Raw genomic sequence first — 14,816 nt, 5'->3', positions numbered from 1 at the left:
CCAGGCTGCTGTCAAACTCCTGACCTCAGGTGATCTGCCTACCTCGGCCTCCCAAAGTGCTGAGATTACCGGCATGAGCCACCACGCCCGGCCTCCCTCTTCTTTTTAAGGAGACAGGGTCTTGCTGTGTTGCCTAGGCTGGTCTTGAACTCCAGGGTTCAATCCATCCTCCCACCTTGATTTCCCAAAGTGTTGGGATTACAGGCATGAGCCATTGCTCCCAGCTGAGAGGTATTGTTACCAGGTCCCTCTCAACATGATGCAATGAGAAGCGCACAAAATCACTTCTGTGGTATTCTTAACAAACACGCATAAGCTGATTTTTTGTGCGTGTTGTTTGTTTGTTTGTTTGTTTTGAGACAGTTTCACTCTTGTTGCCTAGGCTGGAGTGCAACGGTGCAATCTCGGCTCACTGCAACCTCTGCCTCCTGGGTTCAAGCGATTCTCCTGCCTCAGCCTCCCAAGTAGCTGGGTTTACAGGCATGCACTACTACACCCGGCAAATTTTGTATTTTTAGTAGAGATGGGGTTTCACCATGTTGTCCAGGCTGGTCTCGAACTGCTGACTCAGGTGATCCCCCAACCTCTGCCTCCCAGTGCTGGGATTACAGGCATGAGCCACAATGCCCAGCCTGCATAAGCTGAATTTAATTATGAGGAAACATCAGACAAATCCAAAATGAGAGACAATCTACAAAATAACTGGCCAGTATCTTCAAGTGTCAAGATCATGAAAGACAAGGGGTGAGAAACCATCTCAGATTGGGAGACTGAGGAGATACGACAACTAAATGTAATGTGTGATCCTGGCTCGAATCCTGGTCCAGAAAAAGAACACCAGTGGGATAATTTGATGAAATTAGAATAAAATCTCTAGATTAGTTAATAGTATTTTATCAGTCTTATTCCTGGTTTTAATCATTGTAATTGAGGAAGTTTGATGGACATATAGGAACTCTACCATATTTGCAACTTGATTAAATCTGAAATTATTTCAAAATATAAATTTTTAAAATTACAAATTAAAATGCAAAATAATAACATCTTGATTTTGATTTTGTCTCAAAGTGTATAATTAGAAAAGCTTATAATGTTCATTTCATTTTTTTCAAGTAATCTTCATAACAACTGTATGAAGTACGTAGGGCAACTTCAGTTTACACATCAGGTTATTCTGGCCTAAAGGAGTTAGAAGACTTGCCTTACACAGATGAATAATTCTGTCAGGTCTTAAACTCAGGTCGCTGGATTCCAACCAGATTTAGTGTTCTTTTCCTTATATAAAAACTTTGACTTTGCTGTTTTTCCCTTGCCCCTATCCATTTAACTACCAAATCAAGGAAAATATTCCTTTATACTGGCATTCCTTTCTGTTCCCGCTGCCTTCTAGATAAGTGGTTCTCAAACTTGGCTCACACTTGGGGAGCTTGGGGAACTTTGTTTTTGAGATGGAGTTTCACTCTTGTTGCCCAGGCTGGAGTGCAATGGCGCGATCTCAGCTTACCGCACACAACCTCTGTCTCCCAGGCTGAAGCGATTCTCCTGCCTCAGCCTTCCCGAGTAGCTGGGATTACAGGCATGCGCCACCACACCTGGCTAATTTTGTATTTTTAGTAGAGACAAGGTTTCTCCATGTTGGTCAGGCTGGTCTTGAACTCCTGACCTCAGGTGATCCGCCTGCCTTGGCCTCCCAAAGTGCTGGGATTATAGGCGTGAGCCACCATGCCCAGCCAAGGAGTTTTAATAACTACTGATGCCCACCTCCCACACCCAAAAGTCTGATTAATTGATCTAGGGTATGGCCTGAGCTTCAAGAGTTTTTAAAGCATCCAGGTGATTACAATGTGTAGTGAAGTTTGAGAGCCACTGCACAACATTAATAATTGTTGGGAGAAAGACTGTGGCTTTAGCTCGGGAGAGCTGTCCAGAAGATCTGAATGTCAGGAGAGAGACTAGTGAGAGATTTGGAAACCATCAACATATTGATGGTAACTGAAGCCACAGAAGTGGACAACACTGCCTTAGGAGAAGATGCCAAATAACAAGAGAGTAGATACAAAGACATTTTGACATAACAAAATATGGTTACAGAAATATTTTCAGGTGGAAAGGAAGTTGAAGGGATTTATGCCAAAGCTGTAGATCAGAATCTGATCTACAGCCTAACCTAAGTTCCCTCTCTTCATTAAACCTTCTAGCCCTCCTGGATTTCCCAGCCCTTCAACTTCAGTATCACTTTACACTCACTACTACACTGTATATCTCTTTCACATCCACCATGATAGGACTACACACAGGGCTTAGTAACCCTCATTCACTGAAGGATTACAAAAATAACTTTCGGCCAGGCTCAGTGGCTCACACCTGTAATCCTAGCACTTTGGGAGAATGAGGCAGGCAGATTGCTTGAGTTCAGGAATTTGAGACCAGCCTGGGCAACACGATGAAACCCCGTCTCTACAAAAAACACAAAAAAATTAGCCAGGCATGGTGGTGTGGGCCTGTAGTCCCAACTACTCAGGAGGCTGAGGTGGGAAAATCGCCTGAATCTGGGAAGTCAATACTGCAGTGAACCATGATTGCATCACTGCACTCCAGCTTGGGCAATGGAATGAGAACCTGTCTCAATAATACTAACGATAATAATAAAAACAACTTTCCACACCACCAATAAGCGTGAGGTTCTTGGAGGAAAATTTGTTTGCCAGTTGCTTCCTCCTTATTGTGATGGGAGAGTTTTTCCTGAGACCAGACCCTTTCTTAGCTGACATTTCCTGAGACATTATCAGCCAAACTTTAGCTAGCTCTTCTACAATTCTTTTTCTTTTGCAACCCTTCAGGTCTTTGTCCTGTAAATTCGTAGAAAAACTGCTGGCAAGTGGTCAGCAACTGGACCTTTGAAAAACAGTACAATCACCCCTGCCCCACTCCTCCCAGCCCCACCCCCAGGCAGTTAATGGGAGAAGGGAATAACTGTGTCACTCCTGGCTTCCAGTTGCTCATCTTGCTTTAAATTGGAGGCCTCTGGGGCTGAAAGAAACTGGACAAAGTGTGCTAAGTAGCCTAATAGGGCTGGTTCTTTTTCTGAAAGTTCCCTATTGCAGAAAAATAAAATTATGTGTTTAATTTTTGAAACCTGATGCCTGATTTGCCTTGGCAGCTACTCTCCTGGGCTTGGCCCAGAGTCCAGCAACCCTAGTATACTGATTAATACCAGCTCAACTTGCTCCCTGGGGAAGAAGAGCATTATTTACTTGACCATTTTCTTAAATCCTTTTTAATTTGCTTATATTTTAGCATAATCTTCTTGGCTTTAACATGCTGTATCTTTGACCACTGGCCCCAGCGAAGCCTTAGGGAAGACCGCTCTGCTCTGTACACTCATATCCCCATCACAAAGCAAGATTGTGTTCAAGCCCATGATTAGAAATGACATGTCACGTGTTCTAGTCCTTCTGGGATGGGCGAGTTCTAAGTGTACTTTCGTCCCCTGCTGGTCCTCAGGCCACTGATAGAAAGGGAAGGAGATGATGCTTCTCAGAATCCAAACAGAGCTCTCTGCACTAGTATTCCTGCCTTCCAACCTGAGCCCCCTTCAGACGGTGACCCATTGGCCTGTTGCGCCCCTCCCTTGTAATGCCCACAGAGATATCAAACAGCAATTTTCAGAGGGGACACAGCAGACTGAGGAAAGGCTGGGCCACAGACAGTCCCTGACAGGGAAGTGTAAACACAGCTGTGGAGATAGGAGCAAACCATCCTCCCTCCCCCAGTTCCAACCCAGAAGCAGGGAAAGGCCACCCTGCCATGAAAAAACAAACAAGAAAACAAAGCAAAGCACAACCCAAAAGCTGCATGAAGGTCACCAGAAACTGGGGCTGCTGCCCAGGACTTGGTGGGGCCTGTTGAAGTGCCAGACCCCTCCCTGAACACTTAGAGGTGAAGGCAGCTCCAAAGCAGTTGAGATCTGCACATTACAGAGCCTGGAAACAGGGCTCAATTTTTGAAGCCTCTCCACTCCGGACACTTTGTCCTCTGATCGCAAAATCCTAGCTGTCTGTCTTACATACTTAGCTCCTGACCCCTAGTTGCTTAGGGATCATAATAATGAATTCAATTCAGCAAGTAAGAACAGGCCCGCAATAAACCCTTGTCCATGGCTGTTATAAGTTTAAACTCTGAGCCTCCAAACCAAAATATCAGAAAGGGCTTCCAGTCTTTGTTAATTACAAAATAAATAATTCCAGCAGGAAGGGACTTTCTCTTTTGGGCACTCATTTGGGTGGAAGTCATGCCTTGATTTGCACATACCCTCAAGCCTCCAACCCCACAGCTAGGGTGGTGCTGCTGGTTCTTGCTCTCAGCACAGTTAATGCAGGGTCTTGATCCCTAAGCTACAGCCCTGCCTGGGAAGTAGCTCTGATTGGGTGGACAGTTAATGAGCTGTGCTTCGTTTCTGGCCATTAGGGTCCTCAACTGTGAAAATGAAATGGCAGAACAAGAGAAAATGGAAACAGCTTTCAAATACTGAGTACTAACTATGTACCTGACACTGTCCTGAGAGCTTTATATCTGATTTCATATGAATCAGGAATATTCTTTTTTTTTTTTTGAGGCGGAGTCTCGCTCTGTCGCCCAGGCTTGAGTGCAATGGTGACATCTCGGCTCACTGCAAGCTCCGCCTCCCGGGTTCACGCCATTCTCCTGCCCCAACCTCCCGAGTAGCTGGGACTACAGGCGCCTGCCACCATGCCCGGCTAATTTTTTTTGTATTTTTAGTAGAGACGGGGTTTCACCGTGTTAGCCAGGATGGTCTCGATCTCCTGACCTCGTGATCTGCCCGCCTTGGCCTCCCAAAGTGCTGGGATTACAGGTATGAGCCACTTCGCCCGGCTGAATCAGGAATATTCTTATCCCCACTTTACAGCTGAGGAAACTAGGGTTTAGAGAGATTCTATAACCTGCCCCAGGTCATCCAGCTGGTAAGTGGTATGGCCAGGATTTGGGCTGAGTTATTCTGACCCACCCAGTCAATGCTCTGAACCACTCCACTATACCGCCTCCCTTCTCTGAGGTCTTCTAGCTCTGACATCATGATTCTGGATTTTCTCCATTGCTTTCTGCTCTCACCAGTGGTGCCAGAAAGAGAACGTGTTTGGGACTCTAGTCTGCAAGTCCAGAGGAAAACAGCTCCTGAAAGTTAAGGGGCTCCTTACTTCCTCTGTACTGGAGACGCCAATCAAAGCTGGACACTTGACAGACCCCCATATCAACAGGGAACATACAGCCTGTGTGGAAGAAAAAGAAATCCTAGCCAGACAGGAAAAGGGAGTTTCCCCTGTTTCTGTGACTTCCCCTTCTCTCTTCCCTATCAGCAGGGTCCCACACTGCTGATGCTGTGGCCTTTTGAACCCTTCTGTGGCTAGGATGAAACACCAGGCTACACAGACACTTTGGGAGCAAGAGAAGTGGCCATTGTATTCACAGTACACATATCTACAAATTATATCCATGATACTGTATGTAAAGGAGCAAAAATAAATCACATTTATTTATACATTTAACAAGTTGCTTTTAGCATTTATATTATCACTAGACATTGCACTGTGTAGGAATCCCATGTAATCCTGGCAAAATGCCTGGGAGTCAGGTATCATCCACATTTTACAGAGAAGAACACTGAGGCTCAGGGAAATGGACAACATTCTCCATGGCCCCAGGCTGGTAAGAAGGAGAGCTGGAATTCAAATCCAGACTAGGTCTGTCTGACTCCAAAATCTGTATTTGTTTCAATAAAAGGAGTGTTGTATAGTAAAAAGAGCAAAATTATGAAACTGTAAAGATCCCAGAATATCCTGGAAATATAATTGTCATAATTGTATGTGTTACACATTATGATAGTAACTTCCATTTATTGCATGCTTAGCAGTGCCAGGCATTGGGCCAAATGCTTTACATAGTTCATCTGTACCGCTCAGCGAGATACACGCTAGTGATCCCATTTTGCAGATAAGATGACAAGCTCAGAGGAGTTAAGTAACTTGCACAGTCTTTTTTTTTTAGACGAAGTCTTGCTGTGTCGCCCAAACCTGGAGTGTAGTGGTGCGATCTTGGCTCACCGCAACCTCCATCTCCCAGGTTCAAGCAATTCTCCTGCCTCAGCCTCCCAAGTAGCTGGGATTACAGGTGTGTGCCACTGCACCTGGCTAATTTTTTGTATTTTTAGTAGAGACAGGGTTTTACCACGTTGGCCAGGCTGGTCTTGAACTCCTCACCTCAGGTAATCCGCCTGGCTCAGCCTCCCAAAGTGCTGGGATTACAGGTGTGAGCCACCACGCCCAGTCGCACAAAGTCTGATACAGCCAAACAAGCGATGGAGCTGGGATGCAAACCCAGGTTTACTTGACTCCAAAGTGTGTGCTCTTAAGCACTAAGGCAGTAATAAGAATAATGTAGTATTAACTATGGGCCAAGTTGGCTTTAAGTGCTTTATACCTTGTAACTTACAGATATTATTATCACCCCCATTTTACAGATGAGGAAAATATTGCCTTTTGTAACATTACTTATGCTCACATTACAGACATCACACCCATGTGTTAAACACCCATGTGTTACTAGTGTCATGTTTGCTTAACGTATGTTGGATCCTTGCTTATGATCTAGAAAATAATGTATTTTTTTTTCATTGTCCATCTAATGTGTTAATGTGTCTTGCAGGAAAGAATGTGAAAAGGTACTGTCTATAGACAAAGTAAGCATAATCAGGAGAGGGACAGTACTGAGTGGGGAAAGACCTGTGTGCCCTGAGGGGCCCTGTCAGGTTGCCCTTCTAGCCAATCTTCCTCATTCTTTCCTATTCAATTCTCTGTAGCAAGTTGACTTTTTTTTTCAGGCTGTATCCAGCTTTATTAAAGATACGTTCCATAAACAATCATGGCATTTCAGGCAGGACATGGGCAGACAATCGTTAACAGTATACAACTACTTTCAAACTCCCTTCTTCAATGGACTACCAAAAATCAGAAAGCCACTGAAGTCTTCATCTGATGCTCTGAACAGGGAAAGTTTAGAGTGAGGGTTGACATTTCACATTTAGCATGTTGTTTAACAACTTTTCACAGGCTGAACCTGACTTTCATGAAGTGAAATGAAAACGGCAGAATTTATCTAAATATCCACAATCTAGAAATGGAACCACTACTCTTTTGACAGGTGCCATCTCAGCGGCATCACTGGAAAATCCAGATTGCCTGACACACTGGTAACCAATGACTAGAGGTCAGGTCCCAACAGATGTCTGGGCTTAAGGGAGTTAAGTCTATGCTGAAGGATGGAAAGGGAGAAGAGGACATAAAAACAAATTTGTTTTTCCATACCACAAGGCTTTTGTGCCAAGGTGGCCATGTGGGTCAAAGTCAGGGAATCCCTCCTCCTGGGAGCCAAGGGGAAATCTTTCAAAACTGGAAGGGAAATGTGTTTTCCCCACATCAATCCAGCTTTGGAGACATTCTACTAGTGACATATGCCCCTTCCCCAAAAAACAACAATGAAGTGTTCTGTGTGTTAACAACATAGCTTAAAAAAAAAAGTAAAACAAAATTCTGCATTTTTATAAAACTTGATAAACAATAGTATTTGAAACTGTACAGTCACCAGAAGTACACAGTTATCAAAAATGCACACACTTCACTTGGCAACTCCAGCACCTTCAGCTTTCTGTGCCTGGTCTGTTTTGGCATCTCCATTTTCTGCAGGGTTATTCTCCTCCTTGTCAACATCACCTTTTCCCTTTTTCCCTTTGGGTATCTTCTCTCCCTTCTTTGCAGGGGCCTTTTTAGGCTTGGGCTGTGGCTTTGGAGGAGCAGGTTTAGCAGACAACCTTGTGGATCTTCTCTATGGTTCGTCCTTCACCTTGGCTTTGTCTCCTTTAGCATCCCCTTTAGCCTTTCTCTTGGGCATGGTGGTGGCAGCGACGGCGGCAGGATGTAGGTGCTGGACGCGGGATGCAGTGGCACGTGGGCTTTGATCAGTCCAGGGGTTGTTCTCACCTCTTCTTCACACTGCTCCAACTTCTTTTTTTTTTTTTGTCTGTCGCCCAGGCTGGAGTGCAGTGGCACTATCTTGGCTTACTGCAACCTCCACCTCCCAGGTTCAAGCGATTCTCCTGCCTCAGCCTCCTGAGTAGCTGGGACTACAGGCGCCCACCACCACGCCCAGCTAATTTTTGTATGTTTAGTAGAGATGGGGTTTCACCATGTTGGCCAGGCTGGTCTCGAACTCCTGACCTCAGGTGATCCGCCCACCTTGGCATGTGCCACAACGCCCTGCTAATTTTTGTATTTTCAGTAGAGGCGGGTTTCACCATGTTGGCCAGGCTGGTCTCCAACTCCTGACCTCAGGTGATCCACCTGCCTCGGCCTCCCAAAGTGTTGGGATTACAGGTGTGAGCCACCGTGCCTGGCCTGTTTGTTTGTTTTCAATACAGGGTTTTGCTTTGCTGCCCAGGCTGGAGTACAATGGCATGATCATGGCTCACTGCAGCCTCAACTTCTGGGCTCAAGCAATCCTCCCACCTCAGCCTCTCAAGTAGCTGGGACTACAGGCACACACCACCAGGCCCAGATAATTTTTTGTAGAGATGGGGTCTCCCTATATTGCCTAGGCTGGTCTCAAACTCCCGGGCTTAAGCAATCCTCCTCCCACCTCAGCCTCCCAAACTGCTGGGATTACAGGAGTGAGCCACCATGCCTGGCCCTTACTTAACCTTTGAGCTTCAGTTTCCTTGTCTGTAAAGTGAGTTGCTATGATACTTAATTTAATAGTTCAGTTTTAAATAAAACTATTTGTTTGATGCATTGAGCATATCAACATATTGCCTGTCATCTTCAAGGCTTGGTAAACAAATATGAGTACCCTGTGTTATGCAGTATCCAGGCTCCTGGCATGCCAGGATGGGGTAGAAGGGTTCCTGGGGAGGGTTTCATAGGACAGTCCTAATGAATGGAGGGAGAAAGCAATCCTGGCATCTGGCATTGGGTCCTACAGCAACCATGAGTCAGCCCCAGGTGCTAAGGGACTAGCTATGTTCTCAGCACTGCTGGGTGTGTGCTATGGGTCACTTGGCCACGGTCCTTGACAGTCACGCTGCCTGAGCATCATTCTTGTAAATCTGGCCTGAGTTCTTTTTAAAAAACAGCCTCCACCATGTGATGTCATGGTCCAGCCAGGGTTGGAGAAGGAAGGAGGAGGAGGGTGTGTGCACACAGTCTGGGGATCTTCCTATTTGTGGAGAATCAATTTGGTCCTAGAAGAAACTCTCTATCCTTCTCTCCTCCTTTCCAGACCCAGTAAGAAATTGGTATTCTGATCTGCAGTGAGAGGAGGTGATAAATCATAATGGTTAAGACATGAACTTTAGCATCAAGATATCCTGGGTTTAAATCCTGGCTCTGCCAATTACTAGCTCTGGGATTGTAAACTTTCTCCTCCTGTTTCCCCATTTCACACATGGAGAAGATAATTCTGATGTTATAGTGGTGTGGCTTTAAGACATACATGCAAAGCTTTCAGCACATGCGTCAGTAGGCACATTATGCAGCCCATAGTAAGTGTTCAATAAATGGTAGTGACTGTTAGGTCCCCAGCAGTTGATGAGTAATATGACTTGATCAGCTTCTCTGGAAGGACCCCGTCTTCTCCAATGGCTTTTTTTTTTTTTCCCTCAGACAGAGTTTCACTCTTGTTGCCCAGGCTGGAGTGCAGTGGCATAATCTCGGCACACTGCAAGCTCTGCCTTTCGGGTTCAAGCGATTTTCCTGCCTCAGCCTCCTAAGTAGCTGGATTACAGGCAGGCACCACCACACTCAGCAAATTTTTGTATTTTTAGTAGAGATGGGGTTTCACCATGTTGTTCTGGCTGGTCTCGAACTCCTGACCTCAGGTTATCCACCCACCTCGGCCTCCCAAAGTGCTGGGATGACAGGCATGAGCCACCGCACCAGGCCCAGTGACCATTTTTCCCCCTGAAAGGTTGTCAGGCCCCTCCCAGGTGTGCCATCATTCTGGAGATGAGGAGGCTGGGGAGAGATGGAGTAGTTGTGTCTCCACTCCTTTGTGTTCCCTCCCTTAGCCGGCTCCCTGGCTATAGCTCCTCTAGTTCTCCCTGCTATCTCCCTGCCCTCTCAAGAAGTATGTCTCCTCTCTCTAGTTAGGAAGGATCAGCCCCTGCCAGCCAGGACTTCTGGCTTCCCCGACCCTGCCTCTTTCTCACATGTTCTCTTGTGCTCTGCTCTTCATTTTGCAGACAGCTGGGGGAGAGACCAGCAGGTGTGAATGACTGTGCATCATAGAGATGCTTATTGCAGGATACTCCACATATAATTTCAAGGTGTAGAAGGCCCTAGCACTTTTTACTTCCTCCTGGGTGGCTCTGCATTTGTGTGTGTGGTGGTGGTGGAAGTTGAAGATTAGAGATGCCACTCTTCCTAAGGGTCAAGTCACCTCTTGCCCTGCTCCAGGCAGGATGACCCTTGGCCTGTAACAAGAAAGGAAGTGGCAGTAGGATGGTAGTAGGATCCCTGCTCATGAGGAATTAACCTACATTGGGGCCAGAAGTCTCAGGACAATGTTCAGCTGGACAAGAACCAGATCCCTCTCTTTCCAAGCCCTAGGTGGTGGGGCGGGGGGGGGGGGGGGGGGGGGGGGTGGGCGGGCAGAGGAATAAGGAAATGTGTAAGAAATGTAAAAACTAGATGTATGGCCGGGCGCGGTAGCTCACGCCTGTAATCCCAGCACTTTGGAGGCCGAGGCAGGTGGATCACCTGAGGTCAGGAGTTCGAGACCAGCCTGACCAACATGGTGAAATCTTGTCTCTACTAAAAATATAAAAATTAGCTGGGCGTGGTGGTGGGTGCCTGTAGTCCCAGCTACTCGGGAGGCTGAGGCAGGAGAATCGCTTGAACCCAGGAGACGGAGGTTGCAGTGAGTCGAGATAGCACCATTGCACTCCAGCATGGGCAACAAGAGCGAAACTCCATCTCAAAAACAAACAAACAACCACAAAAAACAAACAAACTAGATTTCCAGGCCAGGCCCGGTGGCTCACACCTGTAATTCCAGAATTTTGGGAGGCCAAGGTGGGCAGATCACTTAAGGTCAGAAGTTTGAGACAAGCCTGGCCAACATGGTGAAACCCTGTCTCTAGTAAAAATACAAAAATTAGCTGGGCCTTGTAGGGGGCATCTGTAATCCCAGCTACTGGGAGGCTAAGGCAGGAGAATTGCTTGAACCTGGGAGGCAGAGGTTGCAGTGAGCTAAGATCACACCACTGCACTCCAGCCTGGGCAACAGAGCAAGACTCGGTCTCAAAAATAAATAAATAAAAAACAAACAAAGAAAACCCCCTAGATTTCACTGGACATAAGGAAAAAAAAAGACTAAAGGCAATACTACGTACAGTTAAAAAGAAAGAGGCATACATACATATGTAGTATCATGGAAAGATATCCAAGACATGCTACTAAGTGTTCCTTCCTTTCCTTCCTTTTTCCCCTTCCCCTTCCCCTTCCCTTCCTTTCTTCTTTTTCTATTTGGAGACAAGGTCTCACTCTGTAGCCCATGCTGGAATGCAGTGGCATGATCATGGCTCACTGCAGCCTTAAAATTCTGGGCTCAAGGGATCCTCCTGTTTCAGCCTGCTGTGTAGCTGGGACTACAGGCATGTGCCACCAAGCCTGGCTAATTTATTTTTATTTTTTGTAGAGACAGGGTCTTGCCATGTTGCCCAGGCTGATCTTGAACTCCTGACTTCAAGTGATCCTCCTGCCTTGGTCTTCCGAAGTGTTGGGTTTACAGGTGTGAGGCACTGTGCCTGGCTTCTTTATTATCATTATTATTATTTTAGACAGAGTCTCGCTATATCACCCAGGTTAGTCTCCAATTCCTGGGCTCAAGTTCCTGCTTCAGGCTCCCGAGTAACTGGGATTACAGGCATGAGCTGCATACCCAGCAATAGTATCACATTTTTTAAAAGACACTGAGGCCAGGCACAGTGGCTCACACCTGTAATCCCAGCATTTTGGGAGGCCAAGGCAGGTGGATCCCTTGAGGTCAGGAGTTCAAGACAAGTCTGGCCAACCTGGTGAAACCCTGTCTCTACTAAAATACAAAAATTAGCTGGATGTGGTGACGTACACATGTAATCCCAGCTGCTCAGGAGGCTGAGGCAGGAGAATCACCTGAACCTGGGAAGCGGAGGTTGCAGTGAGCCAAGATGGCGCCACTGCACTCCAGCCTGGGCAACAGAGTGAGACTCCATCTCAAGAAAAAAAAAAGTCACTGAATAATAGGAGTATCAAATCCCATTTATGCTTTTCTTTAAAAAAATCCAGAATATGTGGGAAATGAGATATGAGTGGGGATACAAAGTTTTCTGGGTTAAATATTTTGCAACAAGTATATACTTACATATTACTTGCGATTTAAAAACTGTATTTTTTAATAGCAAAAGCAGAAAGGGGCTTAGAAAGGGAATGTGAGGGCCCTCAGGAGTGGAAAACAGGGGACTTCCCATGACGAAACTAGCTTCTGTTCCTAATACGGCCCTTCCTCTACCCATTGCTACAGATCATCAGATCGTGGGACTATCTCCTATGGCTACATGGAAAAGAAAGGTGAGGTCTCCTGTCCCTATTCATCTCCAAAGACCCCCAAAGTAAACCCTCAGTTACCCGGATGCTCTCAGAGGTCAATAAAAACATTCAAACATCCAACTGGCATGGAAAAGTGGAAGAGGAAAATCAAAACGAGAGAAAATTCCCAGATTCTCCAATTAGACAGTTTGGACAGCTGAGCTCAGGAATGACTACAATAAGTTCTCCTTTGGAGGTCTCAACATCATGATGCAAACTTAACCCCAACCCTAGGCTAAAAATAAAACTTCCCGAGGGCCAGGTGCAGTGGTTCATGCCTGGAATCCCAACACTTTAAGAGACTGATGCAGGAAGATTGCTTGAAGCCAGGAGTTCAAGACCAGCCTCGGCAAAAAAAGCAAGACCCCATATCTACAAAAAATATGCCTGCTGTCCTAGCTACTTGGGAGACTGAACCAGGACGATCTCTTGAGCCTAGAAGCTCAAGACTGCAGCATGCCATGATTCTTCCACTGCACTCCAATGTGGGCAACAGAGTGAGCCCCTGTTCCTAAAAAGTAAAGTAAGATAAAAATAAAATAGGAACTTCCTACCAAGTTACCTATATTTTCTTTTTTGATCTTAAGGCCATTTTACATATGAAAATCCTGAGCTCCAGAGATGTGAAATAACCTGCTCAAGTTACTTGCAGTAAGACAGAGGCAGAACCTACCTTCAGAATCCTCATCAGTTTTTTTTTCTTTTATCCGTTATGATTATCCATTATCATTATGCCATATTGTCCTTTTTTTTTTTTTTGAGATAGGGCACAATCACAGCTCTCTGCAGCCTCCACCTCTGGGGCTCAAGTGATCCTCCTGCCTCAGCCTCCCGAGTAGCTGGGACTACAGGTGCACACCACTATGTCAGGCTAATGTTTTTTAAATTTTTTTGTAGTTTTTTTTTTTTTTTTTTTTGTAGAGACAGGGTTTCACTATGTTGCCCAGGCTCTATTTTAAATCTAACATTTGCTTTTGTCCCTTTTAATCTTGACCCCAACCCCAGTCCTAACCCATAGTGGGCTCATGTGCTTCTGGCCCCAACCCAGTGAAAATGGCTTGTTTTGCTTTCTGCACCTCCTTGCTCCTTCCTCCCATCTTATCACTCAGAAATCTCCCATGCTTCCTTCTTGAAAGGAGCAATCCTAGGCAGGCAGGAAGGACTAGATTTGGTCCCAGCCTGAAATGTCTCAGAGACTGCATGGCTCTTTTCTGCATCATTGTAGAAATGATCCTTACCAGGAGGACTCTGGAGTTCACGTCAAGCAGGGCATTGACTCTCTCCCACTGGATTCCTTGCAAAAGCAGCCTCTTGACCATAGAGGAGGACAACAGGTTATCCGTGCCCATGATCCAAGAGCTTGAGATCCTGAGATGAAGACTTCAGGAGAGATCAGGACAGATAATTTGTGGTGGGCAGGAATCAGTAAACTGGGACAACAGCAGCAGCTGAGTCCAAGGGTCAGTGTCTGGGAGTAATTTAGGAAAGTTTGGTGCTGACAGCTGTGTCTGGGACTTGAACGTCATGGCCAAACCAGCTCCTGGGCTCCTCAGCTGCTTCAGACTAATGAACCTCTGGCCCAGGACACAAGACGCAGCTGTGGTGTGGCTGAAGTCAGGGCCCCCGGAGGCCCAGGCTCAGCCTTGCTGCTTCCTTAACAGTGTGACCTTAGATAAGTCACTTAGGAAAAGAGGAAAGGAAACTAGCATTTAGCGAGTGCAGTGCCCTTTCACAGCTGCCATCATACAGTGAGGAGGGGAATGTCCCTATTTCACATGAGAAGTCCTGAAGGTAAACGTGTCATTCAAGGCTCTATAGCTGGGGAGTAGGAAGACAGAATTAGAACCCAGAGCTTCTGAATTCAAATCCCGGGCTGTTGGCCCTGAGCTTTAGCTTCTCGGTCTGTAAAATGGTGATACACTCACCTGGCACATGAAGTCGCACACTGAAGGTTCTAAAACCCCTCCCTTCTTTCTCCCAACCGTGGTCCTGAAGAGCTGTGGCACCTTCTTCCTGGGAACGTAGTCATCGTATTTTGCCCTCCCCACAACAGGCTTGTGGGGTCTAGGCCCCAGGAGGTGTCTGAAGGGAAGGTATTTGGACTTTGCTTTCCCCTCTACCCCA

At 46.1% G+C, this 14,816-nt stretch overlaps 1 pseudogene; it reads right to left on the bottom strand.

Annotated features, from left to right (window-relative positions):
* Nucleotides 1-7,602: 7,602 nt before the first annotated feature.
* LOC129533754 (non-histone chromosomal protein HMG-17-like) lies at nt 7,603-14,812 on the bottom strand (annotated as a pseudogene).
* Nucleotides 14,813-14,816: the final 4 nt, after the last annotated feature.

The sequence above is a fragment of the Gorilla gorilla genome, chromosome 4, assembly GCF_029281585.2.
Source record: "Gorilla gorilla gorilla isolate KB3781 chromosome 4, NHGRI_mGorGor1-v2.1_pri, whole genome shotgun sequence".
Taxonomy (NCBI): domain Eukaryota; kingdom Metazoa; phylum Chordata; class Mammalia; order Primates; family Hominidae; genus Gorilla; species Gorilla gorilla.
This window is presented reverse-complemented; position numbering and strand designations above follow the sequence as displayed.